Genomic DNA, 17,448 nt, shown 5'->3' on the forward strand with positions numbered 1-17,448 from the left:
ACTGTATTTCAGGATCAAAGATGTCATATTTTACCAAAAGGAATTACGGTAAGGATGAAATTCCATGAAAAAAATAAGCATCAGGTTAACGTTCAAACTACTAATACTCTTGCCAAATAAATAAAAACAAAAATGAAGTGGATTTTCATTTTTCAAATTAACTGGTAGTTCCAAAAAAATTCCATTTTCATGATTCAGTACAAAGATACCCTTTTGGGTTTCAGATTGGTCCATAAAAGAAGAAATAAAACCAATTAAGGCAACATTTATTCATTCAAATTCTAGAATTACTTAAACTTTAATAATAATATATTGCTGTTTATTGCTTTTTTGCAAAATAAAAAAAATGTCCATATACACAGATTGCTGAAAAGTTTGTGTTTGTATATATATATGTATGATTGGAACAAATGAGCGATATAAGTACAAAAGATAATGAATTTCATCGTACAATGCTATAATTGGAACAAATGAAAGTATGATGTTATACAAAAAAAAAATTAAAAAAATAAAACTATCTACTGTTTTTACGTCAATATACTCAACCAAAGATCCATTTATTGAAAAGTTGACGGCTAAGAGGGTAAGAAACTGATCACACTCTTGGTAGGTATGTCACTAATTTTTTTGGAAGTTAATTTACTATTCATTGATTTTTAGGCCGAATGAACTCCGACTAATCATGGAAGACAAGAGAAAAGAAATTGAATCGCTACAAGAGGCATTGGGAAAGTTGTGGGCCCCAACCAATGGGGACACCGATAGAAGTTTCATTAACTCATCTTAGGAAGAGCTCAATAATGTTGTAAGTCATGTATTTTAATATTACCAAGTTACCCTTGAACGTATATAGAATATGATCGCAATCTTTTTCCTTTTATCTACAGATCAAGAGTCTGATTTACAGCAATTAATATGAAAGTATTAACTAAGAAAAGATTATCATTATAGAAATTAAAAAACTTAAAGGTCTAAGAGATAAAGTCATTGCAAATGATGCAGGGTGGGCTAAAATTGAAAATTTTGTAGGTGAAAGAGATTCAGTTATGGTAGTTCTCCTTCCAGAGTGTTTCAGTTATGGTAGTTCTCCTTCCAAGAATGTTTCAGTTATGGTAGTTCTCCTTATTCCCACTCTTTCTCAACCTCCTTCAAAGAGTGTTTCAGTTATGGTAGTTAACTAATGAGGGTGCGATGTTATACAAGAAAGTAAAATCGATATGTTGTTTTTACGTCATGTGGTTGATTATTGATAATGATATGTCTATTATGAGTTTGATTTCTTTACTTCAACCAGATACAAGGAAAAGCTTATTTGATGATCTTCATGGACAATGTATGCACTTTTGAGTAAGAAAGACCTTTAGTTACTTATCTAAATATTTTTAGTAAATATGTTAGAAACTACATTCATTTGATAAAAAATAAAATTAATCCATTTTTTTAAAATTCGCCAACCCGACCAACGGGCAGGTATAACACTAGTTATATTGGGGGCTGTGGATTTGGATTGAGTTTAAGTCCCAACGTGCATTCAAAAGTTATTACAATATGAAGATAATAAATGCTATTTTACGGTACTGAAATCGGTTACTAAGAACTTTATTGTGGATGATCGTATGGTATGGATCGAAATTGACGACCTTCCCTTGTACGCTTGGTCTTCACAAGCGTTCAAGAAGGTAGTCGAGCATTGGGGTGAGGTTATGTTTATTGATGATGACATGGATGAGGATGTTAGTATGTGTAGAGTTTGTATAAAAACAAAACATAAACACATCATTACTATATGATCTCAGTTATGGTGGAGGGGGAGAAATATGAAGTTAGGGTGCGTGAGATTTCTGGATGGGCTCCAATGATTCTCAAATGTGAACCGCCAAGCCTTTCATGTTCTAATGATGAATATGAGGAGGTTTACTCTTCGAATGGCGATTAACAACAAATGAATGATGATGTCGGAGATGAGTTTGGTAATGATGCCAATATCCAAATTGAAGTTTCAAGTATGAAACATAATATTGAGGTCTCTCGAGAAGAAGAAAAGAAAGACAGTTTTCTGATAGAAGATTCATCAGAAGAGGAGGGAGAGGAGGGTGAGCATGTAAGAGAATAAAAAAGATGGGGAGATAGAGTAGTTGAAAGTGACCAGGACTATGTGATTAAAGAAAGGGGAGGATCTCCTGATGACAAATGACGGAGTTCTTGCCATCAATCATCAGATCCATTTCAAAAGCTCCGGGTTTTGATGGTTTGAAGTTTGGAAATGTCGGTTCAAATGAAACTAGAAAGCAATTGGAAATGGTAGGGCGTTCTTACTCTCCAAAAAATAACCAAAATTCTGCTTCTTTTTCAAGGGATTTTCAGAGAGTAAGGGTGTGGAAAAGAAGTGTATTAATGAAGAATTGATCATTAACCATTTTGTTCATCAAATTGAAATTGGAAAGGTGTGGAGTGTAGATATGGAGGGTACTAGCCGTCATTTGTTTAAATATATTAATAGAATGGGTGTGCAGAAAGGTAATCCATGAATATCTTGTCTTTAAATGTTTATGGTGTAGGGATTGCAGAGAAGAGGAGGAAAATCAAGCAATTATGTATTAGTAATGGGGTTACTTTTTTGGGTATTCAAGAAACAAGGATGGTAAATGTTGATTTGTTTAAAATTAAAAGTATGTGGGGGTAATTATAATTTTGATTTTGCAACTACTAATTCTCTAGGTCGGTCGGGGGGAATATTGTAACGACGTGGAAATTCAAACCAATTTTTCATTTTTAATTCATAAAAACATATATCATATTGTTCAACACCAATTATTCATTTAACAAAGTTTTCAAAATCATCACATAAAATCCAAGATCCACAGTAGCTCTTCCCAAAACATAGTGTGTGTGTACAATCATGTCGGTGCCTTCTCGCGGTCCTCTGAAGTACCTGAAACACATATCACATAAACGGTAAGCACGCATGCTTAGTGAGTTCCCCAAAATACCACGTACATACAACTAGCCACTCGAGGCTATAGCTCTACGAGACCTTCCGGTCAATGTGTCTCAGGGGCCTTCCGGTCCCACAATCTGAGTAGTCCTACTCTGTCGACCTTCCGGTCCATACTATATTGACCTTCCGGTCCATACACTGCTGACCTTCCGGTCCATACCCTGTTGACCTTCCGGTCCATACCATGCTACTCATAACATACATAACATATACATATCACATAGAAACATATATCACATACTCGTCATAGCACATAAGACCTTCCGGTCACACATAATTACCACTCTAGGTAAGGTATGGTGAGAAGACTCACCTCGTATGATGCCTAGTAACTCACGTGCTCGATATCCCCGAACTCGAACAATGACCTAGCCCCCGCCTAATCACATAAAGTAATTATCTCAAATCAATAACGTCTCTCAAGGCTAGATCAATCCCTCCCTATATTCTCTCAGAAGGGAAAAAGACCATTTTACCCCTCCAATGGCCCAAAGGTCCAAATGTTGACTAAACCCTAAGAGTCAACGAAAGTCAACCCTCTGGAGTACGTGGCGCGTACCAGCTCCTACGCTGGGCGTACTCGACCGCTTCACAGTATCGGGGAGCTCGACCCCTTACGCTGCACGTACTGGGATTACGCCCAACGTAAATCCCAATTTCACTATTATTTCACTTATGGTCTTAATCAGTTAAGACCTTGGCTCAAAATATAGATCTGGACCCCCTACAGCCTCCTAATCCATAAAGTCGAAGACTTTACGCCTTCGCATGGCTGTAATGGTCATCAACATCCAAAAAACACCACTTCCTTCACTAAAGAGCTCATATCTCATGCATGGCTCACTCCTAACGTCCAATATTGGATTTTTATGACCCTATAACATAAAATACACTAACAAGGGACAGATCTCGGATTCTTGGGGCTCGTCAACTCATAAAGCCATCAACTTTGGGGACAAAACCCTAAAACACCCCATACATATACACAAAGAAAAGAGTAAGAAAGCTTGAAACTTTATACCTCCAAATGAAGCTTCCCACACTACTAAGCTCAGATCCAAGTGCTTGGGCTCTCACTCTTTCTTCTCCAAAGATTCCTTTCCCACTTCTAATGCTCAAGAACACACCAACAAGCTCTCAAAGGCACTCTCTAGCTACAAGAACGAGGATTAGGGTTTTTGATGGACAAGTCTCTAGAAATGGTGGCCAACAAGGAGGCCATAACGTTCTTTAAATAGGGGACTCACTTAGAATTAGGGTTTCATTCTGGGCCTAGTACGCCCAGCGTACTCAAAAGCCAAACTTTTCTTTCAAGGACTAATTTTGACAACTCCGGATGTTGCTCCCGCATCTCCGAATCCGGCTCCCAAGTCAGCTCGGACCCTCTCCGATGTTGCCACTGGACCTGAACCAGAGGCACCTCCTTGTTCCTCAGAACCTTGATCTTCCGATCCAAAATCGCGATCGGCCTCTCAATGTAATTCAGGCTCGCATCCACCTGAATATGCTCTAGCGGCACTACCGTCGTCTCATCGGCTATACACTTCCTCAACTGGGATACGTGGAAGGTATCATGGATCTGACTCAACTCCTCGGGTAGCTCCAGACGGTATGCTACCTTACCCACTCTCGCGGTCACCCTGAACGGACCAATGTATCGGGGTCCCAGCTTGCCCCTCTTCCTGAATCGGATCACTCCTTTCCAAGGAGATACCTTCAGGAGTACGAAATCTCCAACCTGGAACTCGAGCTCGGATCGTCGCCTATCCGCATAACTCTTCTGGCGGCTCTGAGCTGTCAGTAACCTCTGTCTGACCTGCTGTATCTGCTCAGTCGTCTTAAGCACTATCTCAGTGCTACCCATCAGTCGCTGCCCTACCTCTCCCCAACAGATGGGAGTTCGACACCTCCTCCTATATAAAAGCTCAAAGGGAGGCATACCTATACTCGAATGGTGGCTGTTGTTGTAAGAAAAATCAGCCAAGGGTAGGTATGTATCCCAACTTCCACCGAAGTCCATAACACATGCTCGAAGCATGTCCTCGAGCGTCTGTATCGTCCGCTCACTCTGCCCGTCCGTCTGTGGGTGATAAGCAGTACTGAAGTGCAATCTCGTACCCAACTCCTCATGAAACTTCTTCCAGAACCTGGAAGTAAAACGTACATCTCGGTCTGACACAATCGAGATCGGCACTCCATGCCGCGACACCACCTCTCTTACATACATCTCTGCCAGTCTCTCTGCAGAAGAGCTCTCACTGATAGCAAGGAAGTGAGCGCTGTTCGTCAGACGATCCATAATCAACCAAATTGCGTCAACACCCCTCGCGGTTCTCGGCAATTTGGTGATAAAATCCATAGAAATCTGTTCCCACTTCCACTGGGGAACCTCTAGTGGCTGCAACTTACCATGCGGGCGCTGGTGCTCGGCCATAACCCGGCGACAAGTCAAGCACCTCTCAACTACCCACGCAACATCCCTCCTCATACAGGGCCACCAGTAATCTCTCTTCAGATCCAAATACATCTTAGTGGCCCCGGGATGGATAGAGAATCTCGATCTGTGCGCCTCCTCCATCAGTATGCTACGTGCCCCGCCCGTAAACGGCACCCAAATCCGACCGTGGAAGGTCATAAGCCCTCGGCTATCAGTAACAAACTTGGACACCTGTCCAATCACCCGCTCCCTCTTGCGGTTCTCCGGTCTCATAGCCTCTGCCTGGGCCTCTCGAATGGTATCCAACACCAGAGTCATCACCTTCATCCTCACACATATATCTCGAATCAGGGCACTCTCCGCCCTGCGGCTCAGAGCATCGGCTACCACGTTAGCCTTGCCCGGGTGGTACAGGATCTCACAGTCGTATCCAACCATCTCCTCTGGCGTATATTCAGGTTGGGCTGATCCATCAGATACTTCAAACTCTTGTGGTTCGTGTATATGGTACACTCAACCCCATACAAATAATGGCGCCATATCTTGTAGGCAAACACCACTGCCCCCAACTCTAAATCATGGGTGGGGTACCTCGTCTCGTGAGGCTTTAGCTGCCTCGATGTGTATGCTATCACGTGCCCTCTCTGCATGAGTACTGCACCCAACCCTGATATAGACGCATCGCAGTAAACCACAAAATCCTCCATCCCCTCGGGAAGGGCTAACACCGGGGCTTCGCACAGTCTCTGGTGAAGAGTCTCAAACGAGGTCTGCTACTCTGGACCCCAAGTAAAAGCAACGCCCTTCCAGGTCAATCTGGTGAGGGGAACAACAATCTTGGAGAAGTCTCTAATAAATCTCCGATAGTAGCTGGCCAATCCCAGAAAACTCCTGATCTCGGTAGGGGATCTCGGCACCTCCCAACTCATAACAACCTCAATCTTGGCCGGATCGACTAGAATCTCATTCTGATTAACGAGGTGCCCCAAGAACTGGACCTCTCGTAACCAGAAATCACACTTTGAGAATTTGGCTTAAAGCCTCTCCGATCTCAACACTCCAAGGATCTCCCTCAAATGCACCTCATGCTGCTCTCTGGATCTCGAATACACTAGAATGCTGTCGATGAACATAATCACTGATCGGTCCTACATCGGCCTGCATACTCGGTTCATGAGATCCATGAACGTCGCTAGTGCATTGGTGAGCCCAAAAGGCATCGCCACGAACTCGTAATGCCCATAACGAGTCCTAAACGCCGTCTTCTGGATATCCTCATCACGCACCCTCATCCGGTGATATCCAGACCTCAAGTCTATCTTGGAAAACCAAGACGCACCCTGCAACTGATCGAACAGATCGTCGATCCTCGGTAATGGATAACGGTTCTTGACCGTTAATTTGTTCAACTCCCGGTAGTCAATGCACATCCGGTGTGAACCATCCTTTTTCTTTACAAAAAGGATCGGTGCTCCCCACGGTGATCTACTCGGTCGGATGAATCCCTTGCCCAAAAGCTCCTGAAGCTGCGAGGATAACTCATGCATCTCCAGTGGCGCAAGGCGATAGGGTGCCTTGGCAATAGGTGCTGCCCCCGGAATCAAATCGATGCGAAACTCCACCTGTCTCTCGGGTGGCACACCCGACAAATCCTCTGGGAAAACATCCGGAAACTCTCGCACTATCGGTACCTCACCGACAGAATTCGGCCTCTCTGCGGCAACTCGTGTATCCATCACATAGGCTACAAACCCTCTACAACCCTGTTGTAGACTCTGTCTCGCTCTGGCAGCCGAACAAAATGCTGAGCCAGATCGAGTACCCTCGCCATACACCGTAAGTACTACCCCACTAGGGTCTCATATGGTCACCACCTGACGCTCGCAGTCGATAACAGCTCCGAATCGGCTCAAACAGTCCATGCCCACGATGACACAGACATCCCCCATCACAATCGGTACCAGATCTATCGGGAACTCAACACCGAAAATCTCGAGTACACATCCTCGAATCACATCAGTAGCATAAACCGCTCGTTCGTCAGCTATAGAAACTCGTAGAGGTCAACTCAACGCCTCTCGTCGGATACTGATGTGCTGGCTAAACGCTAATGACACGAAAGACCGACTCGCACCCGAGTCAAATAACACCAAAGCAGGTACATAACTCACAAGAAAAGTACCTATGCATACCACAATATAAGCACAATATCTCAAACTCAGTATAAGTAAATGAAAGAGCACATACCAGCCATGACATCAGGCGCTGCGCGGACCTCCTCCGCCATCAACTGAAAGGCTCTCCCGCGAGCCTTCGGTGCCTCGGCCTTTGCTGGCCGGACCTTGGTAGCTCTAGCAACATGTGCAGATCCCTGTGCTGATCCCTGAAGTAGCTGTGGGCACTCAGCCTTCCGATGGCCAGTCTGGTTGCAGTGAAAGAAAACCATGAATCCCTTGGGGCAATCCTTGGCTATATGCCCCTCCTTGCCACATTTGTAGCAAACACATGCTCGACAAACTCCATCATGTCCCTTACCGCACTTCCCACAAGTGCGGCCCTTCTGGCCTCCAGATCTCATATCGGCGGGCTTTGCCCGCTTGGCTGCCGGCTGAGACTGCACCGGCCGCCTGTCCCTCCTCTAAGACTCGGCCTCCTCCCTGGCCTGAGTCTCTAGCTCAATCTCCCTCTTCCGAGCATTTGCCTGGAGCTCGGCAAATGTTCGGTACGTCGAGTTCTCCACGAACTCCCGAATGTCTCTCCTCAGTATGCTCAAATATCGACTCATGCGTGCCTGCTCGGTAGACACATGCTCAGGGCAAAACAACGCCCTCTCATGAAACATCCGTGTGATCACCGTCACAGTGTAACATCCCAAAAATTTAGAAGTATGATTGAAGGACTTAAGTGTAAATTGAAGAAGGTACTCGACGAGTAGGTATGCTTACTCATCGAGTCGAAGCGGATTCTGGTATCGAGTTAAGTGACCAACTCGCCGAGCCGGCAGCTGGACTCCACGAGTTGGTGCTGAAAAGAGAAAACCCTAATCTTAAGGGTTGCACCCTATTTAAAGGACCATATGTCCTCCCTTCAGCCTCCTTATTGCCCTTGAGAACCAGAAAACCCTAAGCTCGTGTATGTGAGGCCTTTGGAGGGAGATTGAAGCTTTGGAAGTTGTTTCTAGTGGAAGAAACTTGAAGATCAAAAAGGGCTTGCATCAAGAGAGTGGTGTAGATCCAGAATCTACTACAGTTTGGGCACATCTTGGAGGTAATAAGCTGTTACCTTGCCTTTGTTGCTTCTAGATCTATTCTTGAATGAGATTTGGGGCCATTTTGGTATGATTGAGATCTATTTCGGGCTTGGAGTTTAGATCTGAGGTTGCTACTTCAGATCTAGACTTGTGTTGGTCCAGAAAGTCATAAAGCATCAGTCATTGAGTTGTTGGTGAAGCCCCTTTGTCTTAAACCTTAGCCCTAGAGTGATTTGGGCTTATAACTCCTTGTTTTCACGTAAAGTTTGTAACTTTACGTGAGAGTCCTTCCCAAGAAGAGTGGATCTACAGTTTGGAGCCCCTGCATGACTCGAAAAGTCTCTACATGAATAAAGGACTGAAGAGACTCGACGAGTCTGTTCTTAGACTCGGCGAGTCTGTTGAAGATAGACATGGACTCGACGAGTTGGAGGAATGTTAGGTGCATTTCATGTACCCATTTTGTAGCTTTATTTCATAAAAGTACATTGCATATAGGCTTAAACTCATGCATTTTGCATGTTTTTCGGGATTTTTCATCAGGCAATTTCATTCAAATACTTTTGTGATATTTCAGGGACTTTTGGAGGTAGGATATTGTTGGAGGAGGTAAATAAAAGTTGCGGACAAAATTTCAGGACTTGCGGAGCACCGAGGAGCAAGATATCAAAGAAATGAAGATTTTGGCTTTACAGAGATTTACACGGCCGTGTAAATGCAAGCCTTGCGTTTACGCGGGCCGTGTAAACGTAGATTTCTGCACAGTATATTTTTGCGTTTACACGGGCCGTGTAAATGACAGTGTTAATTTACGCGGGTCGTGTAAACGTAAATGCGGGTTTTAAAGCAGTTTTTCACCATTTTTAAAGGGAGGAACCGACTTTTTACTTTGGGGGGTCGACTTTTGGAGTAGAGAAGGCGATTTTCTTGAGGATTTTGAAGTTGATTAACACTTGGGAACATTTGATTTCATTTTGTAAGAACTTTAATTTCATTTTCTAGATTTGTGATCTTGTTCTAGTCATGAGTGGCTAGAACCCTAGATTCTCCAACTTTATGTCTTGACTTCTAGTTGTGATTTCAATCATATGACTTGATGTTTTCTTTCAATTTTTTATCTAGTGAATTTGATTTTGTTTCAATCGAATGTTTGATTCTAATTGTGATTCTTATTGGCCATTTGAATTAGGGTTAGATCATTCAAGTTATCTAATTGCAAAATCCGTAATTGCTTTGTAAATTGGACTAGGTAACAAGCACTAAACTGATTTCTATTGAATGAATTTAGTGTAAATCTTATTCACACATTCTTATGCTCCCGAGCTTATGAGGAGTATTGAGTGTTGTTGGGAACATTCACATAAAGTTTAATGCAATCTTTCAACCTAATTCTAAGAGTTTGTTTAGATTAGATTGGTAAGGTTATGATTAATCAAAGAGCTTGTTTTGGTTAATTATTGTGGTGAATGGGAAGTGTTAGAGCTTGTTAACACTTTCAAGTACCAACTTAGATAGAATTAAACAAATATCTTGTCATCCATGGAATCACATTGCTAATTTGTCTTGCATAGAGTTGGAGTACTTACAAATCTTGAACTTATTTCACTTAATCAATCATTTACTTATTGCTTTATTCTATAGTTTAAATCATTGCTTATAAATTCCCCCCATTCTGTGACCATTTTTGTACCTTACGCAAAAAGGTATAAACACTTGTCCCGTGTCTCTGTGGATCGACCCTACTTACCTTGTACTACGTTTTTAGTGCATAGTAGTAGTGTTTAAGGAGTCATTTGTACCCTTTATTTGTTGGGTTTGACACGCCTAACAAATTGGCGCCGTTGCCGGGGACACGGTGTTACTAATTGTTTATTCCAAGCATTTTGTGAGCAGGTGCTTTAAAAAAAAGAAAAAAAAAAGTCAGGTAGAAGATAAGTTTTCAATTGAAGGAAGTGGCGAGAAGGTTAATGTGTTGTAAAGGCCCACCTACTTAGAACAAAGCACATTCAGGGGCCAAGTCGAGCCAACGACTTAAAACAAGGGCAGCTAACCGGGAGGCAACCCGGAGTTTTTTTTTTCTTTCTTTTAAAACTTTTTAGTCTTTGGTAAATTTCAATTTTTTTTAATGTCCCAAATGGTTTTAAACTTATTTTTTATGCCTAGAAAATGAATCTCCGGCTCCAAACATACTTCACGGATAGCTTGGGGAGGATGAAGAGGAGGTTCACACCACAATTGTGAGGCACCAAGAAAGATTTGGTAAATTCTTTCCATATCTTTAATCGTTCATATTTTACTTAAAATTCAATTGGTGTGCATTTGTGAATGTTTTAGACCCATTCCCAAATCAGCTACCATCCTCCACCATCCGACTCTTAATAGGCCGACTATGCCTCTCTCCAAGCATCGAGGACGATGCTATATTTTAAGCTTGGGGAGGGGCATCCATCCATGCATAAATTCCGTTGCATGTAGGTTGCATTAATTTTGTACATATTGCATTAATTTTTATTTTCTTGTTCATTTTTCTGCATAGAAAATTTTTCAAAAACCAAAAAGATTTTCTTTCTATTCTAATTTTTATTATTTTCTTTGCATTTTGTTTGCATCCAAATTTTTGCATTGCATTCTTTGAAAAAAACAATTGATCCAATCCCAAGCAACCGAATCTTTTCGAAACAGTTGAGGTGGTAAATGAGTCATGTGCCTTGAGATTAGACTTGCTCTTTTTATTGAAAATCTAAAAGCAAGTTAATCGCACACGAACACACCTCCCGAAGCTACTTGTGCAAAACAGAAAGTGAGAAGATTGTCAACATTTGAGCATAACAGCAGGTATGAGTCGATTCTTTGGGACATATGACTGGTCTTATGAGTAGTAAGTGCTCAATTGAACTTAAAATGCCAAATAAAAATAAAATAAAAAAAAAAGAATGCAAAATTTCAATGTCCCGAGCCTTCCAGCGCTCTAAAAAGTCCTTTCTACTCATTCCCTTTTATATACCCTGCTTGGGGACATAACTTTCAACTATACTTACGGGTCTTTGCATGTTAACCTTTAGTCCCCTGAAAAATGTCTTAGAAGTCCTCACGGTAATAGACCGTGAGATGTCCCACAATAGAAAATCAAGGACGAAAATATAAAGAAATTGGCCAAATAAATTAATTAATTAATAAGAGTGTTATGTGTTAACTTAGTTATTTGTATTTGTGTTACTTGAAAAAACAAAAAAAAAACTATTATTAAGTTAATCTGTGACCTTTGGGATTCGAACAAGTAAACTCTGAGGGGTGTTTTACATCTAATCGCCTAAAGCTAAATTGTTTGGGACTGATTGAGTTGAAAATTCGTTACATGGGTTCCATAGAAAGTCATGAACTTAATAATAGCAAATAAAGCTAATCTGTGGCCTTTGAGGTTCGGGCAAGTAAACCCGAGGGATCTCTTTAAATCTAGCACACTAAGGTCATTTGATTTGGGATGTGTTGGTTGGAAGCCCGTTACACGGATTTCAAAGAAAGCCATGAGCTTTATTTGTAAAAAATATAATTAAGAAGTTTGTATATAATTGTGTTTATAGTTTAATTGAATATTGTGTTTAGGAAAAATACTTGGCTGTCAAAAGATTCCCTTGGACTTGGATTTGAACTTATGACATTGGACTGAATGTTAATTACTTTGACTGGTGTAAGTGGTTTGAAGTTTGTAACCAATCTGGATAAATATTAGGGAATTTTTAGAAAAGATTTTTCAGAAAAAGATTGTTGTTGATCAACAAATAGCTGGAATCGGGAATTGTTATATTTTATGAAACAAAGATGGTTGAGCATGTTTTGTCACATATAATTTCACGAGAGTAAGACCATAATTTGTTCCAAGAATTCACTTGATGATATTGAAAGGGAATTAGTGTTGTGATCTTTGATTCTGTTGAGTTGTATTAGGGAGTGGCCAAAATCTTATTTCTATTATCATATAATATTTTGAGACTAAAGTCAAGTTGACTCAAGGCATGACAGGTACATTCTCAACTATGGTACAAAACAGGGTTAATTGGGTTGGATATATTTTTTCATGTTTGTTTTGATTTCTTGCATCAAGTTTCAAAAAAAAAGTTTAACTTTGATTTTCTTTTCTTCTCTTTTATTTTATTTTCTCCGGTTTAAATTTTCTTGTTCTTTCTTGAGGACAAGAAAGGTTTTAAGCTTGGGGAGATTTGTTAGGTGCATTTCATGTACCCATTTTGTAGCTTTATTTCATAAAAGTACATTGCATATAGGCTTAAACTCATGCATTTTGCATGTTTTTCGGGATTTTTCATGAGGCAATTTCATTCAAATACTTTTGTGATATTTCAGGGACTTTTGGAGGTAGGATATTATTGGAGGAGGTAAATAAAAGTTGCGGACAAAATTTCAGGACTTGCGGAGCACCGAGGAGCAAGATATCAAAGAAATGAAGATTTTGGCTTTACAGAGATTTACACGGCCGTGTAAATGCAAGCCTTGCGTTTACGCGGGCCGTGTAAACGTAGATTTATGCACAGTATATTTTTGCGTTTACGCGGGCCGTGTAAATGACAGTGTTAATTTACGCGGGCCGTGTAAACGTAAATGCGGGTTTTAAAGCAGTTTTTCACCATTTTTAAAGGGGAGAACCGACTTTTTACTTTGGGGGGTCGACTTTTGGAGTAGAGAAGGCGATTTTCTTGAGGATTTTGAAGTTGATTAACACTTGGGAACATTTGATTTCATTTTGTAAGAACTTTAATTTCATTTTCTAGATTTGTGATCTTGTTCTAGTCATGAGTGGCTAGAACCCTAGATTCTCCAACTTTATGTCTTGACTTCTAGTTGTGATTTCAATCATATGACTTGATGTTTTCTTTCAATTTTCTATCTAGTGAATTTGATTTTGTTTCAATCGAATGTTTGATTCTAATTGTGATTCTTATTGGCCATTTGAATTAGGGTTAGATCATTCAAGTTATCTAATTGCAAAATCCGTAATTGCTTTGTAAATTGGACTAGGTAACAAGCACTAAACTGATTTCTATTGAATGAATTTAGTGTAAATCTTATTCACACATTCTTATGCTCCCGAGCTTATGAGGAGTATTGAGTGTTGTTGGGAACATTCACATAAAGTTTAATGCAATCTTTCAACCTAATTCTAAGAGTTTGTTTAGATTAGATTGGTAAGGTTAGGATTAATCAAAGAGCTTGTTTTGGTTAATTATTGTGGTGAATGGGAAGTGTTAGAGCTTGTTAACACTTTCAAGTACCAACTTAGATAGAATTAAACAAATATCTTGTCATCCATGGAATCACATTGCTAATTTGTCTTGCATAGAGTTTGAGTACTTACAAATCTTGAACTTATTTCACTTAATCAATCATTTACTTATTGCTTTATTCTATAGCTTAAATCATTGCTTATAAATTCCCCCCATTCTGTGACCATTTTTGTACCTTACGCAAAAAGGTATAAACACTTGTCCCGTGTCTCTGTGGATCGACCCTACTTACCTTGTACTACGTTTTTAGTGCATAGTAGTAGTGTTTAAGGAGTCATTTGTACCCTTTATTTGTTGGGTTTGACACGCCTAACAAGGAACAACTCGACGAGTCTGTTGAAGATTGTCGTGGACTCGGCGAGTCTGTTCTTGGACTCGGCGAGTCAGAACGCAAAACCCCAACCTCTTCTGGTTAAGACTCAGATCAGCGAGTTGAGTGGTGACTCAGTGAGTTGGACATGATAGGACTCAGAGATCGTTAAACTCGACGAGTCATGGGGTGACTCGGCGAGTCGAGTTGTGATATAAGAGTTTTCTGAAGTTGGGAACTCGGCGAGCCGACGGGTTGACTCGGCGAGTAGAGTCAATCAGGAAGGTTGACTTCGGCCAGGACTTTGACTTTGACCTGTTTGACCTCCAAGGATGTTATGGTATTTTGGATATTTATGTCATGGTTCATTGATAGCATCAGGTGTTGGAATTTGGAGCAGTGCTTCGGGCCAGTGCTTTCGTGTTTCGGTTCGGCAATTGCAAGGTGAGTTATCCTCACTATACCCAAGGGTCTAAGGCACCAAGTCCGGCCCTTTGATTTGTTATTTGAGATAGTTACTGCTGTGATATGTTAGTTGGCATCCTGGTAGATAGGATGGCTATATGATGGTATGCTCTGTTAGATCGGTATTCTGGTAGATTGGATGTGGCTATGCTTAGTGACCTGTAGTTGGTCTGACTGTCTGTATGCTGGTAGGAGATTACCTGTTATATGTGCACGTGTGGAGCAGTAGTGGAGGGTATTCCATCCCGGTAGGATGATAGGGCCCTAGTATGTTGTCTTGTAGACTGTTATATGGTTAGTTGATAGGTGCACATGTTTGCTAGTATGTGGGCATTCCAACCCGATGGTTGAGGGCCAGGAGTATTCCATCCCGGTAGGATGATTGGACTCATAGTAGGTGGGCATTCCAAACTGATGGTTGAGGGCCTAGGGTATTCCATCCCGAGGGATGATTGGACCCGTAGTAGTTATTGTATGTATAGTAGGTGGGCATTCCAACCCGATGGTTGAGGGCCAGGAGTATTCCATCCCGGTAGGACGATTGGACTCATAGTAAGTGGGCATTCCAACCTGATGGTTGAGGGCCTGGGGTATTCCATCCCGAGGGATGATTGGACCCATAGTAGTTATTGTATGTATAGGTGTGTGGGCATTCCAACCCGATGTTTGTGGGCCGAGAGTATTCCATCCCGAGGATGATTGGACTCGTAGTATGTTGGCATTCCAACCCGATGGTTGAGGGCCTGGGGTATTCCAACCTGTCGGTTGATTGGACCCATAAAATGTTGTTCATTGCTGTGTTTGTATGGTTATGTGTGTACGGGTATTTTGGGGGAAACTCACTAAGCTTTCGAGCTTACGGTTTTCAGTTTATTGTTTCAAGTACATCAGGTGATCGTGTCAAGGCAAAGGCGTGATCGTACCGCTCCTCATATTTCATGATTTTGTGATTTGGTTCTGGGGATACTCTGATGTTTAAACAATTTTGGAAAACAAGTTGTAATAACTTAATGGTTTTTGAATGGGTTAAAATGTTTTAAATTAGCTTGAATTTTATGGGTGTTACACACAGACTCCGTCCCCTGCTTGAGGGACAATAACTCCTAGGCCAAACGTTCCCTCTCCACCGGGGGAACATACTTGTCTCTGAACATAGTGGTGAACCTCTCCCAGGTCACCGCGGTAAGCTCTGCAGGAGTAAAATTTGCCGTCACAAACTTCCACCAGTCCTTCGCTCCCAAGTGAAGCTGGTTCAGCGCGAACCGTACTCTAAAATGTTCCGGACAGGAACAAGTGTAGAAACATCCCTTAACGTCAGAGATCCACCTCATCGCGGCTATCGGATCTTGTGTCCCATCAAACTCTGGTGGCTTCGTGTTGCTGAACTCTCGGTACAGCAACGAGTCACCCCCCTGTGGCCTAGCAGCGGCAACGGCTGCGGTGGCCGGAGCAACAACAGCATCAGTAAGAGTAGCATACCGCTCGTCAAATGTCTCAATCAGCGTGGTCTTGATAGACCCAAACATCTCCGGTATCTCAGCGCGAATGGCTGCATCCACCTCATCATGAATGATCCTGCAAATCTCATCATCGCTAACACCACTGCTCTCTGGAGTGTGGCGCGTACCCACCATAATGTCTCTGAAACACAACACAAAAGAAATCAGAGACTCGCTCGAGTATACTCGCACTCGATAACTCAATCCTACTCGTTCTTTAGTATCCTATGGATTCTTACTTGGACTACTCACTGATCCGGTGTTTCCAGTAGTACGGGACCTATACTACCTTCCACAACGCATCGGTATTCACCCCAAGTCCTCCTCCTAGGATCCCAAATCACAAGTACTCTATATCTCGCTAAACACAGGCTACCCTTCGGTAGACCACTCATAAGCTCCTCGCTGCTACCTATTCACTCTCGAAGTATCTTATATTAGCAGTAACTCCTAGGCTAAGGCATCACAAATCAGGCCCACTCTACTCCTAAATATGAATACCTAGCCTACTCTAGCATGCATAGCATATCACATAATATCTCATAACACATAATGTAAGGGTATTTTGGGAAATCACCATTCGGGCGCTGGCTGATTGTACACACTGCTCTTTTCCGCTTTCTTGAAAATCTTTTACTTATCTTAGAAAATTGTTTCTTTTGAAAACTTTTCCCAAATCCTCAGTTTGAGTTCAGATATACCCGAAGGTGTATCCGAATCCCTCAAACCAAGGCTTTGATACCAACTTGTAACGACGTGAAATTCAAACCAATTTTTCATTTTTAATTCATAAAAACATATATCATATTGTTCAACACCAATTATTCATCTAACAAAGTTTTCAAAATCATCACATAAAATCCAGGATCCACAGTAGCTCTTCCCAAAACAATATATGTGTGTACAATCATGCCGGTGCCTTCTCGCGGTCCTCTGAAGTACCTGAAACACATATCACATAAACGGTAAGCATGCATGCTTAGCGAGTTCCCCAAAATACCACGTACATACAACTAGCCACTCGAGGCTATAGCTCTACGAGACCTTCCGATCAATGTGTCGATCAATGTGTCTCAGGGGCCTTCCGGTCCCACAATCTGAGTAGACCTTCCGGTCCTACTCTGTCGACCTTCCGGTCCATACCATATTGACCTTCCGGTCCATATACTGCTGAACTTCCGGTCCATACCCT

The sequence above is a fragment of the Lactuca virosa genome, chromosome 7, assembly GCF_052849685.1.
Source record: "Lactuca virosa cultivar CGN04683 chromosome 7, Lactuca_virosa_CGN04683_v6, whole genome shotgun sequence".
In the NCBI taxonomy this organism is placed as follows: domain Eukaryota; kingdom Viridiplantae; phylum Streptophyta; class Magnoliopsida; order Asterales; family Asteraceae; genus Lactuca; species Lactuca virosa.